The sequence below is a fragment of the Podarcis cretensis genome (assembly GCF_951804945.1).
Source record: "Podarcis cretensis genome assembly, chromosome: 5".
Lineage (NCBI taxonomy): Eukaryota > Metazoa > Chordata > Lepidosauria > Squamata > Lacertidae > Podarcis > Podarcis cretensis.
The window spans coordinates 13,760,429-13,786,405 of record NC_137174.1 but is presented as its reverse complement, the minus strand read 5'-3'; the positions used below and the strand labels follow the sequence as shown (position 1 = coordinate 13,786,405).

Genomic DNA, 25,977 nt, shown 5'->3' with positions numbered 1-25,977 from the left:
GCCATCTTTATCTGTGAGCAGGTATACCAGTTGTGCTCTCCGGGCTTCCAAAGAGTTGTTAGAGAGAGCCTCTAATCTCACGGCACATCCGAAGTGTCAGCCCCTGCCCCTCTCCGACTTCCTGGAGGAATTGCTTTGTCAACAATCAAATCCACACAACAATCCCTATCAGCCTGAGGGGGTTGGGGGGTTGGTTGTTCCTCAAGTAGGATCCCTGAAACCGTTTCCCCTTCTTCCTTCCCCAAACAGATGGAATGACTGGATTTCAATAACTATAAAGAACCCCCCCTCCTCTCCCTTCCACCACCCCCTCTCTCCCCACCTCTGTTATCTTTGGGAAAACTCCCCAAGTCCCGCTCGCGGCCTGTCAGGCTTGGCTGCTTCTCCCCATTTTTACTTTAAATGAATCTTCTTTTCTCCTTTTTCAAAGAGGGTCTCCTGTCCCCGCTATTCATCGCTCACCTCCCAACTCGGGACATTTACACTTCAAAAGAGGCGACCGCTCCTCTGCGGAAATTTGGAAGGGGGAAAAAAACAACAACCAACAACCCACAAACTTTTGGAGGAGTAGCGGAGGAGATAGTGATCTTTGCATTTGCTTCATTAGCTCCTCTCCTCCCCCGGCTCCTTAGCTGATCAAGGCAAACCTATTGATCGCACCCGAGCCCCTGCAACACACCGAGGCTCCCCGAAGGTCACCTCAGAGACCTCACCCACTCCCTGGGAGCCTGCACAACAATGAAGTTTATCTTAACCTAGGGAGCTCTAGATAGTATTTTTGCACCTCGACCCTCCTTGCCTTCTTGAAGCTAGAGGATACAAAACCAGGCCGCCACCCCTAACAAGTAACTGCTACCAATTTCCCTCCTCGTTTCTTTGGGGCGCAAATATTTTCCTGCCAAACCAGATTGGACTCCGTCTGCTCCCTCTACCACGGCGAGGTCCTGGCGGCCTCCAAACAGGCCTTACTGACAGGCAGAGAAACCTTGTTGCCCTTTCGGGACGGGTTTAGTCTACAAAACGCGCACACCTCGCGTTTTCCAGTTCCCGGTTTGATTCAATAAACCCAAATTCTTGCTCATTTCTTCTTGCTAAAAGGAGACGGCGTTGGGCAGTCATCTAAGGGGAGAAAGCCTCGATTATCTTATATGCATGAGATAAGACTATCATTCATGGGAGAGGGGCTGTACACAAGCGGGCACACACGCGCTCCAAATGCGCGGCGCGCCAGGTAGGGGTAATCAGAGTTAAAAACAGCAGCAGCAGCAGCTACAGGGCTATACCCGGAGCCGTTGCGGATTTAAACCGGGCTCCGTTTCCGCACATTTAATATGTGCCGCATCCCGAGCTTTAAAAAAAAGCTCACTTGCCGCTTGTGGAAACACTGGAGCAAATACACAGAGAAGCCCTGGATGAGCTAAATGTTGAGAAGTTGCTGTGCATTGCTCCGAGGCGCCCACTCCCCAACTCCGGGGCGCTTAAGCAATGGGCTGCTTGGTGGTGGATCGGGCCCTCCGCGGAGACTTGGCGCTGCCCTCCGCTTCCTGGTCCGTCTCTCTCCCCACCACCCCTCCCGGTGCCCGGATCCTCCGTCTCTTCTCTCCCCCCCCCCCCTTGCCCCTGTGGTCACGTTGGAGGATGAGGAGGGGTTGGCGTGGCGCTTTTTTTGAGAGAGAGAGAGAGCTTCTGGTACAATATGGAACACCATGGGCTGCAATTTCACACTCCACGGCACATTTCCCCTAAAGCTACTTTCTTCTTTCCCAGCCAAGACCCCCTCATTTCCCTCCTCTCTCTCCCCCCCCCACCCCTTTCTCTTTTGTGACTCCTGGGTGGGTTCCATGTCTGGGGGACTTGACGGATACAGTCAGGCTAGGCTTAGCGTGGGCACCTTGGCACCGGGCAGAGGGGGAAATGAATGGACAGGGTGGAGGGAGAGGCAGGCGCAGGAAGGGGGGGGCGAGTCTTGCGGGCCTCCTGCTGCTCCGGCTGTTGTTGGCTCTTCCCCCCACCCTCCAGCCTTTCTTTCTCCCCCCCCCCCCCTTGCTACATTTGTTTGCCCTCAAAGCTAAGAAGCCCACGTGCGCCGCTCTTTATTCGGCAACCGACACTTTAACCTCTCCTCTTTACAACGGAGCGTTGGCCACAAAACCCAGACAAGCCGGAGACCTTTTTACAGCCTCGGCTGGAAAGAAGGGGGAGGCCAGCTCAGGAGTGTGTGTGTTTTCTGCAGCGGGGCTGGCCAGCTCAGGGTTTAAGCTCCGAGTTTAAACTCAAGGGTTAAACCCAGCAACTAACGCCCACCCATCCCTCCAAACAAGGCGGAAAAGGTGCACCCATGCGCGAGTGCTTCCTTGCTTGCTTGCTGCAAGCAACGTCCTTTGCAGTTGCATGCATCAGAAAAGCAGGTGGGCGTCCGGAGAGGAGCTGCAAATATGGGGAAGCAAGCGAGCTCCTTGTGCGGGGAACTGGGGTGAGGAGAGGGGAGGCTTGCTTTTGGTAAACAACCGCTTGGCAAGGCTTTGGGCGCAGACGGACAAGCTCCCCCACCCCCTGCAGCCCGCAAATGCAAGGCGGCTGTAATTTGGTGGCCTCGCCCCTCTTGCCTAGAAAATGCCCATCTCCATTCCTTTATTTGGTGATGGCGAAAACGGCTGGGAATGCAGCGGGCAAGCTGGGCAGGAGACGTTCCCTGGTTCTCCTAGACAGCCTTAGATCTTAAGGCGCTTGAGGGGGGGTCTGGTTCTGTCCTGGCTTCCCTCTCAGAAACAGGCTTTCTCGGGGATTCCCGCCCCCACCCCCGCCAGAGATATTTTTGTCTTCTCTAATTTCTCCATAAAACTCCCGATGAGTGAATTAGGCGCTTATTAAAGTCTCCTTTTAATCAGCAGTAATGGGAGATTTCCTCCCCCCCCAGCTCCGTCCTCTCCCTCCCTCTCTCCGTCCAAGGTTGGCTTGCCTTGGGGCCTTTTGCAAATGTTAGGATTTACAGTGATCACAGACAAAAACATTTATATAACCCCCTAACTATAATGCACCCATAAAAACGGGGACATAGGTGGAAACTGCTGCGGCTCAGCGAAAACCCTGGCGCTTGCCCATTAAGTCCCTGGAAAGGGTAATTCCAGTAGAGGCAGGGCCAAAGTGAAATGATGAGAGCCTGCAATTCACAAAGCCCTACAGGAGAGGATTAGAAGGGGCACTATATTCCCATCACCTCAAATCCATGAAAAAGGGGGAGCACTTCTCCCTCCCTCCCTCCCACCAAACAAACAACAATTCAGTTCCTAGAAGGCCGAGAGGGCAAGGAGTTTATCTGTAGACTCTCTAGATAATGAGAAAGTAGAATATTCCCATTTTCTTTTTCTTTCTATATACATATACATATATTATATATATATATATATATATATATATATATATATATATATATATATATATTCTATATTCTATATATCCATGTTACGGTCGTTGTTTCCATGTTACTGGCCAGTTCCCGCATGAAATTATTTCTATCGATAGAATAAAGGCACCTGCGATGTTGTTATTAATTTTCTGGTGTTCTTTCCATGACTGTGACATTATTTTTTAAGTGTTATTGCCGATGTATATTATCTGAATAACTTACGAATACTTCAAACGGCGCATCGTTACTTTTAGCAATTTCTGTTTGCTGAATAAAGGCGCTTTCTCTCCCGGGAAACAAAACGGTGGTGAGACAAAGTTAACCTCCACACGACAATCTATGTGTGGACACCACTATGCCACCCAGAATTTGGAAACGTGGCCTCTTCTCATTTCTTGGTAACCAGGAGGATAGCGATTTAATACTGAGTTTGTCTGGAGAAAGAAGGGAGATAAAAAAAAACCCCAAAAGGGGCACCGGCTAGCTCCGCGTCTCTGACCCTAAACCTTCCGCTTTCAGGTGGGGAGTCAGCCTCAGCCAGGGCCTTGGGAGGGCGAATACCAAGGAAAGTTTCTTCGTTTGCAAGAGAACAGTTTCCATCTTTTTCCTATAAAGGGGGAAAGGGGTGTTGTTGTTGTTCCCTTCTTTCCCTCACCGTTTAATACTTCTTTGTAAAATCTGAAAGCAGGTAATCCTCAAATCTGAAGTCTAATTAAAAAGTGTGTCGGTCCAAGTCACTCGACTTTGGCAGGAATTGCTAATGGTGTGTGCGTGTGCGTGCGTGTGCGTGCGTACGCAGGGATCGGGAGGAATCGGGAGGAGGAAGGGTGAATTATTGAACGAGAGTCCCCGAAAGGGACAAATTAAGGGGAGGGGGAGGGGGAAAGGGAGAGGAGAACGAGGCGAACGAACGAACGAACAGGGGAAAAACCACACACACACCCAAAGACCTCTCTGTGCAATTAAACAAATGCAGGATTTTAAAGTTATCTGAGACCATAGTCCAATAAAAGTATAGCCGCTTCGGGAACCTTTTGGCTGGAGGAGCAGATCTAAATCCAAGATCAAAATTAATAATAACAATAATTGAAATGATGTAAAAAGAAAGGGTGGGGGGGGGGAGAGGAGAAACTGAACATTTAAGGGCAACATTAAATAGGGCATATGAGAATTGTGAACGGCTCCAAAAGCTGAGCAGCCAAATCTTCTTAGAGAGAAAGAGCTCCTTTCGTTGTTCCGAACAAACACCCCAAAAGACCCCAGCCCAAAGCGATGCGAAGGGAGACCCAGGTGAGCAGCAGGGAGCAAAGGGAGCCTTGCGGGACGCAGGGAAGGGAGGAGACACTCGGGTTCCTCCGCTCCATGTTCAGCCGGCACCGGCTGGGAAAAGGATGGGCTCATGGGGGAGGTGCGTGCTGCATCGAAGGGGCCAGAGAGGCAGGAGCAAAAGGGGCTCCCCAGTCTTTGAACTGCGGCCTGGCCGGGGCTTTCCAGCATCGCCTCTCTCCCCGGCCCACCCAAGCTGCCTCCCCGATTTCTCCGACCCCGAGGTTTGCAAAGACGCCTCTCCCTAACCCACCCCTCACCGCTGGCCAGTCTTTCCTCTGCGTGTGATCCTGACCTAATGGATTTCGCTGCAGCCCTTTCCACGCGGCGGCGGCGAAGTTCAGGGTTTCCTCTCTGCAAACTTTTCTCAATATAGCCGCCCTTGGATGCTGCTGAGGTGGTTAGTTAATTTTGGACACACTTTTCCCATAGAGAGAGAATAAACCTCCAACGATTTCTCTCTGCCCAACACCCCAACAAACTTCGGCATAGATCTCCAACTTTTCAGAAGATCGCGCGTCTTCTTCTGCTCAGAAGCAGCCCGTGGCACCTGCGCTAATCCTTCGCGTACATTTTCAGGTAAGACGGCGGTAGTTGGTGGGGAGGAAGCGGAGAAAAGTCCCGAATGGATTATAATTTCAGGAGTCCTGGCGCTGCTCTAACTTTCAGTGCATAATCCAGTCAAAATGTGCGTGTATTTCACAGGCGGAGAGATGGGTGGAGGGGGAGAGACCGAGGGGCCCACGACAGCTCACCTTTTGCCCGACCAGGCAAGAGCCCCAACCGACAAGAAGGGCTGCAACAGCCTTTCGCGATAGGCCAAGCCATCCTTTTGAATATATTGGTTAATAAAACGGATTAGCAGAGCTCTGGGGCGCCTGCCTGCCCTCTTCGCGCGCGCGTGTGTCTCTGTGTGGGGTTCAGAAAAGGACAAAGGAGAGGAATTTTAATATATACACATATATAATAAATATATATATAGCAGTATATGTAGGAGTTTTCTTCTGGGCCTAGGTGATAATGGTAACACTGCGCTAAAGCTCGAGCAATCACGGCTTTGAGGGTTGGAAATCTCGTTTACCCCACTTCTATAATGGGCAGGATTTTTAAAAGGGGAGAGGACAGAGATTCCAGCTCAAGAGCTCCAGCCAAGTCTGCTTTCCACACCGTGGAATCGGGTTTCTTCTTGCCTCTGCTGTCTCCGCATAGGGGACCGCGGACACCCCCGCCACACAAACACCGCAGGACCGGGAAGGCCCCGCAAACCCACCGGGGCTGGCGTTTTTACGTGAAGGCTTACGCGGCACTTTGCTCGTCCCCAAACCCGGGGGAAGAAGCAGAGTTTCTGTTCGGTTAATTTCACTGCGCTTTGCAGCTCCCCGCCCCCCCCATACAAAAAAATATTCAATTTTTCATCCCTAAAGGAGCCGGAGTGTGTGTGTGTGTGGGGGGGGGAGTTCCCCAGACGTCAGTCTTTGCCTCCTTGCCATGCTTTCTAGGGCAAATTGCAGGGAGTTTGGAGAGGTGGGGAACGGCGCGGTGGGTTGTTTTGGGGGTTAAAGCGAAGAAGAAGAGAACTAGCAAGCTGCAAAGGTTGCTGTTGCGATTTGCTGTTTTTTTGGGTTCTGATTTAGCAAAGCTACCCAAGCCAGAGTCCTCGCCCGGCTGCTTTCTAAAAGGGACCAGCGGGGCGACAGGAGGGATTTCTGTCTCTCTCTCTTCCTAGCTCTCAGTCCTGGTTCGTGAGAAACAAAGCAAAGCCTAGGAAAACGGATGGTGCTCTAGCTGCGGGAAGGGAGAGGAAGGACGGCGAAAAGGCCTAAGAGGGACCTACCGGGCCGGCTCGGTTGGTGGAGGAAGCTTCTCCCCGGAAGAAGGGTAGGTATTAGGGGTGGGTGGGGTGAGAGGGGGATCCGGAGGGCGGGCGGGCAGTCGGCGACCACCTGACCACCCCTTTCCTAAAGTCTGCGACCCCTCTTGGGAGAAGGTCTCACTAAAATCCTTGGGAGGGGGCGGTCGGCCTTGGGAAGGACGGAATCCCTGTCTTCGGGTGGAATAGAGAATGCCATTTCCAAAGAGAGAGTGTGTGTAAGGGGAATACACGTGTTTGCACGCGCGCGCACCTCGAGATTGCCTAGATGTGCACCTTAGACGCCATTGTTTTAGGCCAATTTGTTAGGGTTCATCCGCCACCTCCCCTCCCTGCGTGGTACTTGGCCCATTAATTAAGCCGATATTCGGATTTAGGCAGATTTTTGTGTGTGCAACCAGTACGGAATTGAATGGCTTCGCAGACTGATCCCGAACGGAAGTTCCCATCCCCTTCCGTGGGCTTTACTTCCGAGCAAGTGTGCAAATTCATTACTGTGATTAATTCTGCCACTCTTTTTAAAAAGGCAGCTCCGCTGTGTAGTGTGGAAGGGATATCGAGGCCTCACAACCCACCCGCTACATGCTGGTTCAAACCCCATGGATTACCCTAAAAGTGGCATACGAAAACAGCGGGCTTAGGAGCCAGTGGAACATTAGAACCAACGTGGCTGTTTAGGAATTTGGGAAGAGGAAGTTGTGGCCAATAATAGGATACGAAGTGGCCTCTCTGGATAAACCGGAAGGAAGAGGGAGGGTAGGAGAGAGAGATAGAATCCCAGTTTGCACCAGTGTTTCCCAGTTTCACACTGCTGTTGTTGCTTGTTGCTTTGACTCTGCCACATAACTGCCTCATATTGTGTTTAATTTTGCAACTGCCTGGAGGAGAAGTAGTGGCAGGCTCTGATTCTGCAAGTTTGAACTTCAGGAAGGAGTAAGAACGGGGGCGGGGGGGGGGGGAGAGAGAGATAGGAGGAGATTTCGAGCAGCCTGATCCCATTAGCTCCGTCCTTGGGTTGCAAATTTATACGGTCTAGGAGGTGAACAGATGGACTATCAATTTAATTCCATCTTCAACACCATCAGAGATTGATTTTCTACTCGCTTTTAATTTTGCTATAATTAATTAGATCATTACAACTGTTTTCTATTGATCTTCCTATTTAAACCTCAGATGCAAAGGGACTTGGGCAGATCTTTTAGAGACACAGAAGGGAAATGGAACAGAGGGGACTTCGAACGGGGGGAGGGAAGGGAGAAGAGGGATTTTCTACCGAGAATCATTGCGTGGGAGACTGGAAAATTGGCTGGGCCTTCTCTCCTAGGTGGCAGGTGTGAAACACACGATTAATACACAGCAGTACACTTAACGCGTATTAAGTGTTTGATGTGTTCCTGACTTTATTTGATCAGTGATCATGCATCCTAAGGCCCGCATCGAACCCGAAAAGTTCATTCATTTTGAGGTTCCCCTACAAATCGCCTCCTTCGCAAACTCACATGCCATCAGTTATAGATTCCCTAACGCATATTGCATGTTTTAATTGGATGCATTTCATCTTCCTTATATTTAGAGAAACATCGTTAGAATAACTAGAGAAAATAGACCTTTTTCTTTTAAAAGACTCCTGTTGTTGTTGTTTTTTTCTTTTAAAAGACTCAGTTGGTTTGGTTCTGTTGAGTCGAGCAAGGACTTCAATGGCCCAGCAGCAGAGACTCCTGCCCCCCCCCTCACTCATAATTAGTCAATAAGTCTTGAAGCCTCTCTGTGTCAGCGATTGCGGGACCAGGAGCCCAGATTGTGAGCCCAGGCAGGGATCAGACTGAAGCAACATTTGGAGATCGGTTTGTGAACCCTCAACCATCCTCAAGGCACAGAAAGCTCTTCGAAGATTTAATCCGGGTGTACACGTGGCAGCTATAGGGTGAGCTCTTCAGTTTCCAAAGCTCTACTCACTTAGCCCCCACCGCCACCCCCACTCTTAAGGGGACGCCCTGCGCTCCCCGGACAGCTAGATCCACAACCGAGGGGGCGAAAGTACCTGCGCGGGACATTAAAAGGAGGAGAGCTCCATAAATTAGTTTGCTGTTTGGCAGACCCCGCGCACAGGCGAGGCGACCACAGCAAGAGTGGGACCAGTTTGGCCCCAAATCCAAAACCTTAGACACTGGCTTAAATTTCCCCATTTGACACCAAAACTTTATTCCTTCCTTTCAAACGGAGCGCACGCCAATTTCAGCTGGGAGGGAAGTCGTGATAAGCACCAGGAGGTTAATTGGAGAAGAGCGGCGCCACAGGGAACCAACCAGGGAAGCGGAAGTTTCCAAAGGACCATTTCATTGGGTAAAAGTCCTGATTGCACTCGGGGGCCGCCGAAGGGAAGGCTCCGCGTACCAGATTTCAGACGCGGCTCGCCGCACACCTGTAGGCTCCCTGGAGCCAAGCAAGTCTCTCTATATCCGATGGGGGGGGGGTTCCTTCCCCTGCTGCTGACACCGGGGTGCTGGTGTGGTGGGGAAAGATCTCTGCCTACCTGCCTGCCTGCTTGCCTTGTGAATATTCAGCAGGGCCCCGGGGCCCTAGCCAACCGCCTCTTTCCCCCACCCCTCCCTCCTTTACCTGCTCTCCCGCCGGAGCTGTGAGCCATGCCTGCCTTGCCTAATGGTGCGTCTCCCTGCCTGGGCCGCTTGGCTCAGCCCAGCAGATCGGCCGCGGCCTTTTCGCGTTCGCTGCTCCTCTGCCGAGCGCTTCGCTGGGCCGTCTTGCCGGCTACCCCCCACCCCCACCCCACAGCCCCACTTTGGAGATCTGCGAGCAACCACCCAAAGCTAAACGGTTTAGATAACGAGAGAACGAGAAAGGGAGGGAAGGAAGGAGAGGAAGAACGAAAGAGAGGGGGAGGGAGAGGGGCTCATCTACTCACCCCCCCTTCCCGGGGAATTAAAAAAATAAATAAATAAACCCTGGAAGAAGGAGATGCCGCTCCACAGATCCTCAGCCAGCTTAAAAAAGGAGGGGAGAAAAATTGCCAGCACAAGCACACTTTGTCTCGCGTTCTTAAGATGACAAGAGGCGCTCCTCTCCGCTAGCCCTCGGGGCCCGGTCGCAAGTGGAGAGGGGCGAGGGCATGTACAGAGTGCCTGGGACCCCAAGAGGGTCGTTGCTGAAGCTTGGCGATGGGAACCTCATTTCCCTACCCTACCTATTATTATTATTATTATTATTATTATTATTATTATTATTATTATTATTACCCTGCCCACCTGGCTTCCATCACATATAAAAACATAATAAAACATTACAAACTTCCCGATACAGGGCTGCCTTCAAAGACCGTCTGGCTAACAGTCACCCCCTTTGGACAGCCTCACCTTAGGATCATTGGGGAGGAGTGGGGGATGGGGACCCCGTGGGTCATCCAGCCCAACCCTCCTACTCCGTTCAGGAAATCCAGAGTTAGAGAACCGCTCTTCGTCTCCTCCTCACCCCCTCTCCCCGCGCGCAAAGAAACCCTGTTATTCAACTTCTGCTTGGAAAACCTCCAAGGAGGGAAAACCCAACACAAACCCAACCTTGGGTAATCAAGGCCTTCCCCTCCGTGGTCCAGCAGCTACCTGCAGGATGGTGGCGAGAGAGCGCGCTTCTGGCCGAGGATCGCTGCCAAAATCCCTCGCAAGTCGAAGAGTGGTGAGGCCCAGCTCCAGAGAGTAAGATCCCAACTCACTTTGTCGGCAGCGGAGAGGGCGGGGGCCTGCTACCATTATTTAAAGATCTCAAGAACCACTTTAAGGAAGGTATGGGGTGTGTGGACACGGCAGCTAGAGCCTTGCCCTGACTCGCCTATAGACCCATTGCTCTCAATGATCAGTCTGAAAAGCTGGCAGCCACAGTCAGCCATCTAAGCTCTTCTCCCTCACCCGAAATGCCAAGATAAATCTAGGTCGGATTCAGACGAGATCTTGAACTCGGGTTCCCCATCCCCGTCGGCAGTGGTGCCAATTTAAATAAAATATGGGGGGGGGCAGGTAAGCCCCTCTCCGCATAATCGATCACATGACGCGGTGCACGCACACTATTTGAATGGCAATGCCCATCAACTTGGGGCGCAGGGGGAGCGTGGACTCCCCCTCAAAGATGTTATCGGGGGGCGGCGGAAAACCCCTCGGCCCCTAGGAATTGTCTCCTATGTACTTTGGAATCTCGCTAAGGAGAGAGTGTGGCCCGCGGGCGTAGCCAAGGGAGGGGCAGCTGCCCCCTCCCAAATCAATAAAAATCCATAAATATACATAGCTAGCTGAGGTTCTGCATCCCCCCCCCAACAAAAGGCCTGCCCCGCCTGACAAAAAGCCTGGCTACGCCCATGGCGTGGCCCCCTTCGAGCCCCTGAGACCCTCCCTCCTTGCGGTCTGATGGCCGGTCAGCTTCACCGGCGCTCCGAAGCTTGTTTGTTGGACAAATCCTGTCTCTTCCTTCTGCAGTTCAGGATTGCGAGAGCAGGCGCGGCGCGGCGGCGGCAGCAGATGCGCCTGGGAGCCCATTCTTCCTCGCCTTTCCCCCCTCCGCCTCCCCGCCCCCCCATTGATTGAAAGTCTCTCAACTCCAACAAGGTACCCTAGGAAAAATGAACCATTCGCTCATCGATTCTTCATTAAAATTACATTTCTGCATTTGCTAAATTGGTTTTAAAATGCTTCCCCTGTTATTATGGTCTTGTCAAAACCGACGCCGGGCTGGACAAACAGTGTTTTAAAAGGCGGGGGGGGGGTTCTTCCCGGAACTATGAGGAGCTCCTGGGAAAGAGGGGTGGGGGTGGAGGCCAGGTGGCCAAATTTTTTTGGGGGGGGGGCGAGGAGGTGGGGGGGGACACCGAAGGGAAAGAGGTCGAGAAGACACCTCCAGTGCCACCATCCACTAACAAGCCAAGTTGGGGGGGGGGCATTTGCTTCCAGTGGGGAGACGGGACGAAAAGGTGGAATATAGCCGAACGCTTTGTTAATAATTGTAGGAAAGTCCGTTTGTTGAGTGACCCATTGCCAAAGGAACTTCCAAACAAGCGCAGGCATGAGCTTGCCTCCTGACAGTGGTGATCTTCTCCCCCCCCCTCTCCGAGTCTGTGGGCGCATCTCTGCCAGGGAGAGGATTGGCAATATAAACAGCCCCCCTCCTCCCCAAGAGAGGTCCTTGGAGTCCACAGCTAAGCGCCCAAGCCCACCTGGGAGCACACCCCCCCCCCCCGCCACTGCAGCGTGCCCCCTCCCCATCTGCCACTCTCACTGGCGTTTTATATGTGGGGAGAAAGAACCCTGGCAGGGACAATTGGGTGGGTGGGTGGGTGGGTTGGTGGGGGGAGCGCTGCCTCTCGAAGCTGCTGTCTCTGGCGAAGAGCAGAGGAGCAGAAACGTCTTCCTGATGTGTTTATCCCCTAATCAGTTCATTAGTTATAAACAACATGACATTAGAAGTTAGGAAGCATTTGATATTAATTTTTATTTAACTAGTTGATGTTTAATCCGTCACGCCAGGCTGCCTAGGAGTTAGAGGGAGAGAGGGAGAGAGAGAGAGGGGGGGGGAGGGAAAACTGCCTGACACCAGCCAGTTAGACTTAGAACTTCATATGCCACCGTCGTGGTCTTGGGGGGGGGGGCGCAAAGAAGAAGGAGCGGGTCGAAGGAAAGAGGAAGGGGGAGGAGAAAGGGCCCAGAGGGAAACAGAAAGAAGGGGGGGGGGGAGAAAGGAAGGCTAGAAACTGAAATAGAGGACACCCCCCCCCCAAAAAAAAAGACTGAAAGAGGAAGAGGAGAAGCAGAGGACGTGTAGGGCACCACCACGATGGGATTCGTGGAAAGAGGTTGGGGAGGCTTTGCGTCCCATCCTAAGAAGGACAACCTCTCCAACTTCTGCGCCACCCTACAGCCTATGCAGTCTTACTCTGAAGTGGCGAGGAAATACCCCCGCAACCCAGTTAAACCAAGCGGGACTCGCTTAGGATCGACCTGCGCGGTTCTGAACCCAATCCACAACTCGATTCATTTCAGCCGTCTTGGTTTTCAGCAGGATTTCTCCAGCTCCGTCCTCCCTCTGCGCAACTCTGTTGTGGATCGGTCCCTTTGGAGAACTGGGATTCTCCCAGAAAGCCAAGGTCGGGGGAGCGCTGCGCGGCTTGGGTGGCTGGTTTGCCAAGCTCACTGAGCAGCGCAAACGCAGCGCGCCATCCCTAATTCAGAGTCGCCGCTTGGAATTAACCCTGCGCGGGCTGCAGGAGCAAAGCACCTCGAAAGAGGTGGATTATTTTGCTGGCTCACATACCGCTCCTTCTGCGTTTCAGGCAGTGCCTGTTCCGGATCCTATAAGCACCAGGTAGTGCGCAGCCCTTCATTGCCCAGTGACCAAAAAATTGCCTTGCCCGGGATCAGCCGGCGAAATAAAGCCAAGCAGGCAAAGGAGCGCCCCTGCTTCGGGAGATGGAATAAAAAGCGCCCGGCGTCGGGTGTGAGCGCAGGAGAAACCATCAAACTTCCTGGAGACTTCCAAGGGAGCCAATACTACTCTTCATTATACAAATAGGAACTAACCCCGCTCCCACCCCTCATACACACGACACTCCTGTAATTTCAACTGCAACGACGAAGTAGAAAATTACTCCTCTTAATTGAAATGTTTAAACTTTTAAAAACATATGGATAAGATAGATATAGACGCAGAATGTCATTTGGGGTTGGTTTCCTGCGCGTTTTTGCACAGACGCATCTCTCCGGGGACCTCTTGCGATGTATCTCTCCCCGCCCCCCTCTGCTCAACATAAAAACACCGGCGATCTCTTTGAAATATATATCTGCTATTAATCACTCGCCCCATCTATCTGCAGTGTAAAGGAAATAGCTCACATTCCCAAGAAAATTGCCCGTTGTGCCTCGGTTAATAGTTAACTCCGGAGGAGAAAAGTTCCCAGGGAAATGAGGAAAGCGAGAGTAAGGGGGGCGGGGAATGAAAAGGTGAGCAGGCAGCGTCACTCCTTTAAAAAAATGGGGTTTGATCCGCCATAGACACCCCCGTCTTTTTCCTCTTTCTGGGAGGAATCCGGGTCGATTTCCAACTTGTAACCCACAAGTCCCGAAAAGGGGACTATTGCGCGAGGTGTGGTTGGACGGGGGTACAGACCCAGCGGGTAATGCAGGGAGGTAAACATGGAGAGGGGGCGCGGAGGGGGCGAAGTGAAGTCGGAGCAACAAGCCTGCTAGCCCGATCCGCAAACCATTTAGGCCAGAGTGGAAAGGGGGTCCACGCGCGCGGGCCAGCCTCAGGCAGACAACCCAATAACTGGCCAGGACCGGGAGTGCTTGGGCTACTAGCCCCCTTTGTTGGAGGGAGGTCTCGAGCGCTCCCCCGAGGCGGATTAGAGAACCTCCTGGAGTAGTCAGTTTAGAACCGCTTTTCTCGCCATCTCGGTGAAAAACCGGATCATCAAGGGTGGGGCTAACAGGCGGAGAGGAATGGTTGTGAGTGGCCACATTCAGGCTCGCTCTCTAGCGCGGTTAGAGTAGCACTCCGAGAGGGTGGTGTAGATATACTGAGGGATGGAAGGTTTGAAACGCACTGGGAAATCGGACTATACTTAAATTGTCTCACATGCCTGCGCACCGGCGCGCCTGCCCGCGCTTTGCACCCCCAGAGGCTCTCCGCCTGGAGCCCGCCTTCTCGGTTCAGTGGGTAGGCACTGGGCGAGAGGGTCTTTTCCGCGGTGGCGCCCTGTCTCCCAAAATCTCCTTTTCCGCCCATTTGATTTTCCCGTGCTTATATATATATATATATCCGTTGAATTCGGGTTCGAGTGAGCTGTCTGAGTGCTTTTTAGCGCCGCTTTATAATAATCTTATTCTTATCCTGTCGCATTTGCTGTTTGCAAAATTTTGGTCGGTTTTTGAGAGCGTTTTGCTGAAATGAAAACTCTGAACAAGAGCCAGCGCAGAGCTAATAAAGTTAAGCAAAAAAAGCAAATAGGGGGATATATCCCACCCGGTAGTCATGATCCGGTTTCGGGACCAGGCGAGGAAGGAAAACCTCAAGGATCCTGCACTGCAGGGGATTGGACTAGATGATCCTCAGGATCTCTTCCAATTTAACAATTCTATGGTGATGATCTGGTTCCCGCACATTTGAGAACTGCGTCAATTTCCAGCGCTCCCTGGTCTTCCTTCTTTCCTTCCTGAGCCTCGTGTGTTCAGAAGTGGCGCTCAAGACCCGGGCTTAGCTGCATTTGTGAGCACGTGTGAACCCCACCTGGGCGCGCGCGCGAGCCTATCCGCCACAACACATGGTAGCCGATGTCGGTTCGCCAACCCCCCAGCTCACCTGTCCGCCACCCAGAGTTGCTCCACAACTTTCTCCTCGGGCTTGGAGAGGGAGGAAGGAGCGCTTTCTTGGCCAAGCATAGCTAGCCCCATCCTTTACCCGTTTATTGGGGAGTAAGACCCCCTACCCCGTTTTGTGGGACTTGCCCCCAGGCGAAGCGCGCAGAGGGCTGTAGCCTCGCCCCGATTCTTAATCCGCGGGAGTGGAAAAAGGAAAGCTGGTATTCTTTAGGGAGTTTATTAAAGTGTTTATATTTCACTAAATAAAACAGAGAAGCGAGCAAGAAAGGGCGAGAGTTGCATCTTGAGCAACTTGAATTCAAAGCCCGCCTTTTAAGGCTCCTGCCTCGATTTCCCGACTGGCGGGTGCTCTCTGGATGCCAGAGTCGGAGAGAGCCGTGGGTTTGGCAGATGGTCCCGTTGACCAGAAAGGAAACGGAGAGAGAGAGAGAGAGAGAAGGGGCTTGCTCGACAGCAGGCAGGAAGATGACGACGGCAACTTAACAAACATTAACCAAACTTTTTTAAAGCGCAAGTCTGTAACCACGAATGAGAAAACCAGAGGGCTCGTGGGTTGCCAAAAGGGAGAGAGATAAAGGCTTCGGTTCCATTTCCCGTTCTTGTTTCTTTCTTCGCGTCGCCCCCGGGACTTGAAAATCACCATTATCCTTGTTCTTCCACAGAATTTATAGTGTGAAGAAGACAAGAGCGCTTCACGGTCCTTAGGAGAACCTTGCGCGACAGGTCACTGGTAACAGCAGATTTTAAGAGGGGTCGGTGGGCAGAAAACCAGCTGACCCTTCAAGGGACACCTTTGACTTGGCTAGGAAGGCTCTGGAGGGACTGAGTTGTGGTGGGTGACAAATCGGAGCTGCCTCCCCTCTCCCCGGGAAAGGGGCCGTTCTGGCAGCCGCCTTTCTTACTGCCTTCCTGCACAACGCAGGCGGTTTCCCCAAAATAAATTCTCTCTACTGGAGAGAAATGGTCAGTCAAATTAAAAGACCATCCCAGGCAATCGGCATTGAAAAGGATTTATGCGCCTTGCAATCCTGAACATGTCTCCTCCTTAATAGTAAATCCCACCGAGTCCAACGGGACTTAACTTACTTGGGACTGCAGTCTTAATCTGCCAATGATTAATTCTCGGCACACTTACTTTGGAGTAAATCTAACTGAACCTTATTGGAATTTAGTAAACCTGTGGCGTTGTCAAAATAATAATAATAATAATAATAATAATAATAATAATACTCATGGTGGTTACATCATGGAGGTTACATCATAAAAACACAATATAAAATCACAAAACACATAATAAAGACAAACAATGCTCTTCTCAAATTAACATACCCAATCAAACACGTTTTATGTGTTAATATCTTTATTGATATGCTACTTCTTGGGGGGCATGGCTCATTCAAGGTGCTTCACAATATCATGAAAGCACCACAAGTGTGTGTGTGTGTAGGCACACACAAAAAACCAAATCTGAAAAAGGCAGCAACAGTAGCAATCATTTAAAAGACCAATTGGACAAGAAAAAGCTGTAGTTAGGAAAAGGCGCGTTTTAATTTAATACTTTAAAAGGTGGTGTATTTTTTAAAAACTATTCGAAAAGCTGCAACATAGCGGTCATCTGCGCCTCGGAAAGCAGAGCGCTCCATAGTTTAGGGGACCACCACGAAAAAGGACCTGACTCTTGCCAGTTGCAGTCTCAATGCCCGGACAGGTTGTAAACGTGGAATCCTTGAATTCAAATTAAAACTTATCCGTCTCAATTTTAGATTTAACATTTAACTCAAATCCAACTCTTCTCTAGGTTTTCAACTTTCTGAACTTCTAAAAAAAAAAGGACAGAGCACCTCAGGATGGCAGCAAAGCTGTGTAAAAGTGAAGGCGGCTTAGAACAGTTCTGGGTGTGTATTGGGACTGGAATTGTGTTAGCACCACTGTGACTTCCCTAAATATGTTTATGTGGACTTATGGCCCAGAGTGTTCAGCAGGAGCAAGAGAACTGAGAATCGTTGGCCTCTATCCGTTTATTCGATTGGTATCGAGCTGCTTCTGTCATATATACCTGCTGCGCGCACAAGCGTTTACACCGTTCCCTCTTGAAAATAACTCTAATATCAATTCCAACAAGAACCGCACTCTCTGCCCCTGTTCCCTGCTCCCATTTCAGAGTCCACAGTGCGGAATAGACTCATTCCCTTACCTTCAAGCAGACCCTCAATATGTGGGGAATAAATATTAGCCCAGGAAAGACCTTGAGGTGTGCTTAGGGGTAGCAGGAACGCGCTGAGAAGCCTTCAGGAGAAACTCTAAAGAACTTTAAACTCGACTATTCCGGGTGAACTGGGCTGCTGATTCAAAGCTTCAGCCTCCAGTTGGAAATTATCTTGGGTGGATCTGTGACCAGGCAATTTGCTCACCCTCGCGTGGTGACACTGGCTCTGGGTGCTTCCACAAAACGTGGGCGCCCACCACCCGGACTGAAGCCTCTCGGCTCAGGTGCCAGAGCTCCTTCCACGATCTGCTCGCGTGGTCCCCGAGGCGCAGGGTCCGTGCGTGATTTTTCCACGCACCACCACAGTCTCACAGAGCTGTGTTTCCTATCAGCCAGGCAGGTCTCCTACTTCTTCCGCTTTGCCCTTTCGCTCCTTTCCGGGACTGAGGTGGTTCTCCTCTCGCATAGGGAGGGGGCTTCCTAGTCGTCGAAATGGGCAGGGGTCGTATTACTACTTCCACCACTGCCATCGTAGGAGTCTCCTCCTAGTGGTCGACGTCCCTGTGGCCCCCACCTACGGACATAGCTAGTTTTTTGGGGGGGCAGGCTTTATGTTGGGGGGCAGAACTGAGTTATCTGCGACGCAATTGGTCAGTTAGTTAAGTACAGTGGTACCTCGGGTTACAGACGTTTCAGGTTACAGACGCTTCAGATTACAGACTCCGCTAACCCAGAAATAGTACATCGGGTTTAGAACTTTGCTTCAGGATGAGAACAGAAATCGTGCTCTGGCGGCCCGGCAGCAGCTGGAGGCCCCATTAGCTAAAGTGGTGCTTCAGGTTAAGAACAGTTTCAGGTTAAGAACGGACCTCCGGAAAGAATTAAGTTCTTAACCCGAGGTACCACTGTATTTTTATTTACCTACTTGATTGGGGGCCAGCTGCCCTCTGCACCCCGTGGCTACGCTCGTGCCCCCACCCACTAAAATGTTTTTTTGGGGGGCTGCCCCCAAGTTCATTCAAATGGTGTGCGTGGGCCGTGTCTTGTGAACAATTACGCGGGGCGTAATTACCTGCCCTCTCCAATATTTTATTCAAGTTGGCACCTTTGACTACCGTATATGTTACATGGGCAGAGCTCGTCTTATTATTACTACAGTGGTACCTCAGGTTACATACGCTTCAGGTTACAGACTCCGCCAACCCAGAAATAGTGCTTTAGGTTAAGAACTTTGCTTCGGGATAAGAACAGAAATCGTGCTCTGGCGGCGCGGCGGCAGCGGGAGGCCCCATTAGCTAAAGTGGTGCTTCAGGTTAAGAACAGTTTCAGGTTAAGAACGGACCTCCGGAACGAATTAAGTACTTAACCCGAGGTACCACTGTATTATTATTATTTTCCCATCACCACTAGGTATGTTTAGATATCGCCCAGCCCTTTCAGAAGTCCTGCTTAGGCTCAGAAAAGGTACTTCCTTCTTCCTTCGGGGTTCTGACCTGCGGAGGTTTCGGGGACAGAAGCCACCTCCCTCGTAGCAGCTCTTCTCTTTTCCCTGCTGGGCTTGTGCATCTCACTCTCTTCTCCCATAGGGCCACTTCAGCCTGAAAGCAGATCTCACAGAGACGAAGCGCCGTCGGGTTGTTTTCCCTAGAGCCAGTGAGGAGGCGGCAGGCGAACCCCCATCCCTCCCCTCCACTTCTCGTTCACTTTCTATCTGGATGTGAGAACAGGAAACGGACTAGGGATTTCGCCCCCCCCCAACCGCCCTGCCCCCGGGACACGATCCAGAATACCCTGCTCACTCTGCGCACCAAATCTCTCTTCCAAGGAGATAGCGCCTGCCCTTTCTCTCCCTTCTCCTCCTGGGCTCCTGCTGGCAGCCGGGCACGAAAGAAACTTAGTTTAGTTCCCCTTCTTTTCTAAACGGAGAATTGCTGGGAGTTCATTTGCTCTTATTTATCCTCGCAAATCCTTCCCCTTTCAACCCCAGATCCCTGTACTGGATGGGGACGCGGCGGCCGGCATTACGCACCAGCGGGAGGAAATTATTTTGTACACACTCAAATGGCATGATCTTCCTTCTTGCTTTTTTTTATATATTTCAGGGCCTGGCCTTGAAAACGCGTACCTCTCTAACCCTGGCCTAAATTAAAGGGTTGATCTGCTTTTCGACTGGTTCCTAACCCAGCATAAAGGGACAGGGGATGGCTCTCCCTGAAAGTCTCTCTCTCTCTGTGTGTCTTTTGGTGGCTTTCCTGGGTTAAAGTAGATCAGGCCCAAATCCATCTGAAAGTCCAGCGACTCCTGCCCTTGAAATCCGTGGGGGATCAGATTTGTTGCTGCTTCCATAAAAGACCCTTCTGTTTCCTGGTAAAGGCAGGAGAGGCCAGCTGCAGTTTTAGTGCAGTTTGAAAATCTTCAAGATGTTATTAGAAGCAGGTGCCCACCTTGGAAGAACTGCTAAAGTTTGACAGAAAAAATAAATATTGAGTGACTTCACTGGGAGTACTCTCGCTGAAACTAATGGACCTAAATTAGCAAAGTTCATTAATTTCAATGGGTCTACTCTGAGTAAAATTTAGCTGACTGCCACCCATTGTGTGCATAAATATTGATTCTGCTTCCCCGCCGCTCTCTTCGCTGCTGTTGTCATGAGATTATTTTGGTCGGGTCAAAACCCGCTTCCTCACCCCCCAGCCCAGCCCCACATGATGACGATGATTCGGGGGCTGGTAACAGGATGTATTGGCAACCGAGCTCCCCGCCCCTCTTAACAATTTCTTGCGCGAGTCTGTCTCTCACGAAGTTCAACAGGACTTTCCCCCGAATAAATGCGCAGACTTTGTGCGCAAGGGCGCAGCGGATCCGTTCGGTCGATTTGCAAGCGAGGAAACTGAGTCCTCAAGGACAGGAGGCGCGGAGCCTCGCACCCCTCCTCCTCCGAAAGAGGAGAGCTGGAAGGAACTGTCTGGCCGGCGGGCGGCTCGCCAAAGTCCGGCTCAAACCTTTGCGGGCAAGAGAGGATCAGTTGTGGAATCCAGGCCGGGGAGCTGGAGAGGAGGAGGGGGTGGTGGAGGAAGCCTAAACCGCTTCCGGATCCTTTTAAACTCTCCGAGCCAGCTGAAAAGCGCCAGGCGCGCCCAGGGAACCTAACCACGCGCCCCTCCCGGAATTGAAAAGTGAATGTTCCAGGGCTGTGGGAGGAAAATTCTTGGAGGCTAAGGTTCGCCCTATTTCTTGGAAGAATCGGAGCGGGGCGGCGGGCTCCTCCTCTCCAGTCCCGAAAAACGCCCGCACTCATTTATTATTATTATTATTATTATTATTATTATTATTATTATTACCACGCCGGTACGTTTGTGTAAGAGATGGGTTACCCATTCCTCCTTCCAACCCATTCTGAAAATGCTAGGAACCTCTCTAAGAAAATGCGAGGAAAGGGCCTGGAAAACCGCCTCGGTCCCAGCCCCGGTTTCCTTCCTTTTTGAGTGTGCAACAAATGGGGGTGGTCCGACTTCGCTTCTGTGGCCAAAACTGGCTGCACGCTCAGTAAAGCCTCGGACAATCCTGTAATCTCAGAGACTTACTCTATAGCAGAAAAGGGGATTAAAAACAATCCGTGCCAAAGTCCCCCTTCTTATTTCAACGCCTGGACGTGCTGCAGACGCCTGTCAACCTGCAAACGGCGATACCCCCCGTACATTTAGGCCTCTGGCTGAACATAGGAAGCAAAGGCGTTAAGAGAGTCAAGATCAGGTCCGATTTTAGGCTTGTATACTCGGAAGTGCGTCCCAGGTTTGGTACCTGCCTAAAAAGCAGAGACACACACAAACATCACACGATCGCCTGCTTGCATACTAGTCAGCTTCTATTTAGCAGTTGTTCTGGGGAGGCGTGCAATGCTACCTCCATCCACCCTAATATGCCCTCTGGTGAGCAGAGGTGAGCCATCCACTCGCTTGCTTTTTTTGCGTGGAAACCGCCGTGCGCCGTCGTTTCTTGCTCGGCTTTTGCCCTGGTGGAAGTTGCACCTCGGCTCGTCTTCTTTTCAGGCTTTCCTGACCTTTCACCGACCAAAACTGATTCTAGTTCCCAAGCGAACCGGCCACAACCAACCCAAAATGACTCTTTGCTGTCCTACAGACTGAAGCAGTTCGGGCAGGTACCTTCAGACTCCTTGGGAAGGCCCTGTCTTCCCACTCTGTCTGTACCTTCCCGATCGACCCTCTTTCCCGTCTAATCCCCATCGCTTCCCTCTCTGACCTGCCTTGTCTTTTCAGACGTTTGCACAGGCGCCTAGTGGTTTGGCGCACAAGAACTCGGAGTCAACGATTCCCCAGCCCGGGCCGCTTCGCCTAAAGTTGGTTGCAAATCCAGAACGACTTTCTCATCGCAGTCCCAGAGTCCCCCGCCCGTTTCCTTTTGAGGACTGTTTCCTTCACAGCCAAGTATTAATTTGGCGGCCCCACGTCGATTCTCCGAAGGCTGCGAGCCCAAGGGCCGCTTGCGAGGAAGTTAAGTCTTACAGCACCCAGGAAACACTTTGCTTAGCGCGCGGTTGCAAAAGGATGAAGGCCGGGCGAGGTTTCGCTTGATACCCTGTGCGCGCCCGCACCTGTGCGCGTGGATTCGTGCTGGCCTCGTTCAGTCGAGGTGCGGGCGAGGGAAATAAAAATAAAAAGCGATTGAGTCCCCACTCCTCCCACCCCAGTGCTTTGTCAACCTGGATGCAAACCGGTTTATGCTTCGGATGAGTTGAACATAACCCGAGGTCAATTCGCAGCCAAGCTTGAAGCGCTACTAGTCGGCCGGTTTGGCTTCGCCCGCCGTGTGGTCAGTGGTGGTCTGAAAGGCACAGCGGCGAGCCTCCCCCCCAAAAAAATCAGGGGTGTTAAATAGGCAGCGGAAGTCAGTCTAGAGAGAAGTCCCAGTTCGCTTCACCCGGGGCAGATTTGTGTTGCTGAATGGGTTCCCCCCCCACCCAACTGAAGTCGCCTCTCCCCCCCCCACTCCCGCGTCAGATAAGGTATTTTTAAGAATTCGGAGGCGTGTGAACGTTTCCCATCCTATGGCGGCACCCTCTAAAACCCGTGGCTTTTAAATAAGTTCAAAGGAGGGGGGAGAAAGTTACGGCTTAATCTGCGCCCACCCCGTTTCCTTTTTGTTTCAAATGTCCAAACTGAAGCTCCAGAGGCGATTTCGATCCAATAATAGTCTTAGCGCTCGGGATTTACTTCCAGGGGTAAGATGTGTGAGCTCTATTAATAATCATAAAAATCCTGCTAACCCTCTTTTTAAAATTAATAACTCTGTAATTATAATAATTTTATGTGCTTTTTTTATAAGAAGAGGTTAATGTTGTCACAGTGTGGGGACAGGAAGGGGGAAGTCAAGCGCGATACCGCTGCTTAAACTGACACCTTCCTATTTTATTAGGAGACATTATTATTATTAGACATCTGCAGGTAGAGAATTAAAATTAAAATCGCTTTCAACAATTCAATACACTTTTTATCAGCCATCTATCTGAAAATCAGGAACATTCATCATCGGAGGCATTCTCCCTGAAAACAAGAACCCATTCAAATTTTATACAAATTATCATATTTATCATAGTCTGAAAATCTGGAGTAACGTCTCCACAAACTGTCTGCCAACTCCCTGGGGAACTGAATCGCACTTCGGAGCAGCTAAAAGAGATTCTCTCTCCCCCCCTCTCTCTGTCTCTTCCACCCTCCTCCTCTCTCCCTTAACCCCTTTCCTGATTCCTGATACAGAAACGGAAGATGAAGATGAAGAAGAGGAGGACACGGAAATAATAGTATGGAAAAAATAGATTTCTCTCTCCCTCCGCGCCCCCCCCCGTCACACATATACACAAAGAGGCAGCCACACTTCGCAAGATAAGTAGGTTTCCTCTGACGCAAAGGTTATAGGCGGTCAGGCTGGTACGCTGCATGCCTGAATTGGAGGCACTAAGTCTCAGCTTATTGTTTTCGGAACCATTTCCCAGGTGCCAACGTAGCTTACTTTCAAGTAACCGTTTAGTGCTGGCCAATATGCTCCCCCTCTAAGCCCATGCGCAGTAGTCAATCCTGGGAACTGAGGGCAAAGTCCTCTCCCATCTCCCGTCTCCTTCTTACTTGGGCGACTTGAAATGGGAAGGGACAACACTCGTAGATCTGCAACAAATTATACAGTTTTCACATCCCAACATTTTCTGCGAGGAATCGCGGGGATAAAAGAAGGCTGCTTGCCACGTATTTGCAGGCTCTCTCCACGGCCTCTACTCCCCCTGCAACAAGGGGATCATCCATTGAAAGTGAAGCTGGACAATGGATGGTGTTGCTAAGTTATTATCCCCCGAGTGTGTGTGTGAATAACAGTTGAGCAGACTGGATTTTTGGAGAGAGTTTAAGAATAGCATACACCGACCAGGCAAGTCCCTCTCCCGAAGGAAGGGACGGTAGAATTGCACATCACATAATTGCCTTAGTTTTCCACTTTGGAATGACTTGACAGTCAATCCAGAATACGCACATCTCCTTTCCCATCCCATGGCTCGTAGGTAGGGCGACACACATGTAGCTAGACCGTGCTCATCTGCGCTGGAAGAGTTCTCTGTAGCTATCCCCATATTCGAGGCGTCCCGGGACCTCAGTTTGCTACTCCGACTTTGACTGGCAGTGCTTGGGAGAGCGCCAAGTGCGCTACTTTGAACCCACCCACTTAGCCACAAAGGGGCACCAAATGCAGTGAATCTTAGAGGCAGCGACATCAACCCGCGTCAATGGCAGGACAACTGGAGTCCACACGTTGCCTACTCCCGGTGAAACATACCCGCGCTGCAGGCTCCTTCGAGAGCTTCCCTGATGAACCTCGTGTGGGTCCAGAAAGGAAACTCCACGGTTCCATCACGCAGTGTAGGGAAAATGTGAACGTGTGAACGGGACTATGTACCCGTGCAAACGCGAGCTCATTAAGATGCGCGCAAATCGCGTCTGCTTTCTTCTTGGGCAGGCCCTGGAGAGCAGAAGTCCATACCTCAGCATCGGACCTCTGCGCACCCCACCCATTTTTCAGGATCACACTTCCAAAAGGCTGACGGAGGAAGAAGGCTCGCTGACTTCTCTGACTTACTTCGTACAATGCACAAAACACACACCATTCTCTAGTCTTGCCAGCGTTCGGCTGGAACCCAATTTTGGCCTCTCCTGAAGGAGGATTCTGCGCAGGTTCAAAGCCGGCATCTGTTACTAAAGCAACAGAAGCTGATAGACTGTGAGCGATCTGACTTAATAGCCTTTCCCATCCTCTCCCCTCAACATGGCCCGCTCCCTGTTGGAACCAGGCCCATCTCCTTTAGCCCCCCAAGTCACCCTAGGCCGGGAAACTGTACTTAAAAAAAATGCAAACGAACGAGGAGAACACGCAGAAAACAGCAGTGTGCAGGGTTGTCTCTTGTAACTTGCGCATCCTCTCTAGGCCAAGGGAAAAGGAAATGAGTGGGGCTGCTGATGGAAACCTTCCAGAATCTTCCCAATCACCTCTTTATCTCCACCGTAGGAGGCAACTCCTATGTGCTGAGGTCCTTCGCCCCCCTACAAAATATTAGAGGGGACCTGCCGCCCCAAAATTGACGGGCATTTTCATTCAAATAGCATGTGCGTTGCATCTTGTGATCGATTATGAGGGGCTGGGCGTGACCTACCGCCCCAATATTTTATTCAAGTTGACCCCCCTGATCCCTACAATTTCACGTTACCTTGGGGGCACCTGCGGGTTGTGCGCCTTCCCGCCACGTCACTGCGATGAGAGGCGCGCGTCCCTCTCTACGATGGAGCAAGGAGGGGATTTTTAACATAATTTCTTTCCTTTTCTCTTTTAACAAAGAGTCTCTGGACCTGTTCAGCGGGAATCCTCATATTGCGGCCTTTTTACACCGGAAAGGGGAGAGAGATCTGCGGAACTCCCTGCCCATTGATGTACTACTTTCACGCCGCTTTGGAAAGCAATTCGGCCCTCCTCTAGAGCCGCTCTCAACCTCCTCTTTTGGTTTCAGCCCCAGATGCATGGCGAAGCAATGGATCGGAATCCAGATTGCAAGACTTTACGGCGCTGCTAAGGAAATCTGTCTGATCTTCGGCGAGAGGGAGGTGTTCGGCCGCAGGGGAGACCTCAGAGCACTCCAGTTTTTTCTGGATTCCGAATGTCCTAGGGACCCTACGCTCCAGAACTCCGTGCCACCCTCCTTTGATCTGGAACCCTCCCGGCGCCTCCCTGGTCCAAGTTAGAGACCTGCGTTCCATCCTCAGGCGAAGCACCGCGGAGGGAGCCCCACAGCCGAGCATCTCTCCCGGTCTCCAGCCCACGTGCCGGGTGGCCCCTGGACTTCACACCCTTCAGGCAGGAGCAGCGGCCGCCACGTCCCCGCAAAAAAGTAGTTCCAGCACAATGTTTGTTAACTAGGTTATCTAGGCCGTAGAAGATTTTAATGTTGAATTTTATAGCTTTACCACGCTCTACCGTCCTTGTGAATATTGTAATATTGCATTTTTTACAAGTTACTCTTCTGTTAATGTTCCAGCTAGTAACTTTTATAATCCTCCTCAATGAAATTTTTTTGTATTCTTCCGCACCGTTAACCTCAATGGCGGCACCTCAGCCCCTGGCAGGAGGCAGAGAGATGAAATGAATTCCTCTTTAATCAGAAATAATAATAATAATAAAAACACACACAAGGCTCCCTCTGCCTCTTTTATTTCAGCTTCGCTTGGAAACGGGGTGGGGTGGGGGTGGGGCT

The 25,977-nt window shown here is 51.2% G+C and overlaps 1 long non-coding RNA gene across 1 annotated transcript; it reads left to right on the top strand.

Annotated features, from left to right (window-relative positions):
• Positions 1-4,546: 4,546 nt before the first annotated feature.
• On the top strand, positions 4,547-25,894 carry LOC307215852. The gene is made up of 3 exons (XR_013838676.1): positions 4,547-5,311; positions 6,459-6,610; positions 25,068-25,894. It is a non-coding gene; the product is annotated as an uncharacterized lncRNA (long non-coding RNA).
• The last annotated feature ends 83 nt before the right edge of the window (positions 25,895-25,977 follow it).